Source organism: Bison bison, unplaced genomic scaffold (assembly GCF_000754665.1).
Source record: "Bison bison bison isolate TAMUID 2011002044 unplaced genomic scaffold, Bison_UMD1.0 scf7180017864500, whole genome shotgun sequence".
NCBI classification, from domain to species: domain Eukaryota; kingdom Metazoa; phylum Chordata; class Mammalia; order Artiodactyla; family Bovidae; genus Bison; species Bison bison.
Window position 1 is genome coordinate 7,188,332 of NW_011495059.1, and position 2,434 is coordinate 7,190,765.

A 2,434-nucleotide genomic window follows, 5' to 3' on the forward strand; every position below is an offset into this window, starting at 1 on the left:
AAAGCCTTCTGTAGATAAAGGATATGGGAAGGCTGAAACCTGACAGATTATAAAGAGCCAGCCATACAGAAAGCTGAGGGGAGAATGTTCCAGACAGAGGGAACGGCAAATGTCAAGGGCCTGAGAGACAGGAAAGGGCATGGTGTACGGAACAGACAGAAGCAGGCAGGGCTGACCCCACAAGGCCAGGGCACCATGGTTAACCACCGAAGCGGCCTCGCCCGTGAGTGGCCCGACCCAGTTTCTACACTGTCGGTTCTCCTCCTCAGTTCAGTTCGGTCGCTCAGTCGTGTCTAACTCTTCGTGACCCATGAACTGCAGCATGCCAGGCTTCCCTGTCCATCACCAACTCCCGGAGTTCACTCAAACTCATGTCCATTGAATCGGTGATGCCATCCAGCCATCTCATCCTCTATCGTCCCCTTCTCCTCCTGCCCTCAATCTTTCCTAGCATCAGGGTCTTTTCAAATGAGTCAGCTCTGTGCATCAGGTGGCCAAAGTATTGGAGTTTCAGCTTCAGCATCAGTCCTTCCAATGAATATTCAGGACTGATTTCTTTTAGGATGGACTGGTTGGATCTCCTTACAGTTCAAGGGACTCTCAAGTCTTCTCCAAGACCACAGTTCAAAAGCATCAATTCTTTGGCGTTCAGCTTTCTTTATAGTCCATCTCTCACATCCATACAGGACTACTGGAAAAACCATAGCTTTGACTACATGGCATGCTGGCAAAGTAATGTCTCTGGCTTTTTAATATGCTGTCTAGGTTGGTCACAGCTTTTCTTCCAAGGAGCGAGCGTCTTAATTTCATGGCTGCAGTCACACCATCTGCAGTGATTTTGGAGCCCAAGAAAATAAAGTCTATCACTGTTTCCATTGTTTCCCCATCTATTTGCCATGAAGTGATGGAACCGATGTCATGATCTTGGTTTTGAATGTTGAGTTTTAAGTCCACTTTTTCACTCTCCTCTTTCACTTTCATCAAGAGGCTCTTCAGTTCCTCTTCACTTTCTGCCATAAGGGTGGTATCATCTGCGTGTCTCAGGTTATTGGTATTTCTCCCGGCAATCCTGATCCAGTTTGTGCTTCATCCAGCCCGGCATTTCTCATGCTGTACTCTGCATATAAGTTAAGTAAGCAGGGTAACAATATACAGCCTTGACGTACTCCTTCCCTGATTTGGAACCAGCCTGTTGTTCCATGTCCAGTTCTAACTATTGCTTCCTGACCAGCATACTGATCTCTCAGGAGGCAGGTAAGGTGGTCTGGTATTCCCATCTCTTTCAGAATTTTCCACAGTTTGTTGTGACCTACACAGTCAAAGGCATTGGCATAATCAGTAAAGCAGAAATAGATGTTTTTCTGGAATTCTCTTGCTTTTTCTATGATCCAGTGGATGTTGGCAATATGATCTCTGGTTCCTCTGCCTTTTCTAAATCCAGCTTGAACATCTGGAAGTTCATGGTTCACGTACACATTACTTTGCTAGTGTGTGAGATGAGTGCAATTGTGCAGTAGTTTGAACATTCTTTGACATTGCCCTTCTTTGGGATTGGAATGAAAACTGACCTTTTTCAGTCCTGTGGCCACTGCTGAGTTTTCCAAATTTGCTGGCATGTTGAGTATAGCACTCTAACAGCGTCATCTTTTAGGATTTGAAATAGCTCAACTGGAATTCCATCACCTTCACTAGCTTTGCTCATAGTGATGCTTCCTAAGGCCCACTTGACTTTGCATTCCAGGATGTCTGGCTCTAGGTGAGTGATCATACCATCATGGTTATCTGGATCATTAAGGTCTTTTTTGTATAGTTCTTCTGTGTATTCTTGCCACCTCTTCTTAATATCTTTTGCTTCTGTTAGGTCCATACGATTTCTGTCCTTTATTGTACCCATCTTTGCATGAAATGTTCCCTTGGTATCTCTAATTTTCTTGAGGAGATCTCTAGTCTTTGCCATTCTATTGTTTTCCTCTGTTTCTTTGCACTGAATATTTAGGAAGGCTTTCTTATCTCTCCTTGCTATTCTTTGGAACTCTACATTCAAATGGGTATGTCTTTCCTTTTCTTCTTTGCCTTTAACTTCTCTTTTCTCAGCCTTTTGTAAGGCCTCCCCAGGCAACCATTTTGCCTTTTTGCATTTTTCTTGGGGATGGCTTTGATCACTGCCTCCTGTACGATGCCATGAACCTCTGTCCATAGTTCTTCAGGCACTCTATCAGATCTTATCCCTTGAATCTATTTGTCACTTCCACTGTATAATCGTAAGGGATTTTATTTAGGTCATACCTGAATGGTCTAATGGTTTTCCCTACTTTCTTCAATTTAAGTCTTCTCCTGGTCCTGTCTTTTCTCTCCTCCTAGTTTATCAACAGATAACTTACAGAGCATGTAGCAGCTGCTGTAGGGGAAGGAAATGACAGGACCAGAGATCGGA

General features: G+C 43.9%; 1 protein-coding gene and 1 long non-coding RNA gene across 2 annotated transcripts in view; one reads left to right on the forward strand and one right to left on the reverse strand.

Annotated features, from left to right (window-relative positions):
• LOC104980479 overlaps positions 1-2,434 on the forward strand; it is a 20,116-nt gene that overhangs the window by 14,672 nt on the left and 3,010 nt on the right. The gene's annotated exons all lie outside the window — the stretch shown is intronic.
• Positions 1-2,434, reverse strand: part of TGIF2 (TGFB-induced factor homeobox 2) — a 16,794-nt gene that overhangs the window by 6,154 nt on the left and 8,206 nt on the right. The window lies entirely within an intron of this gene.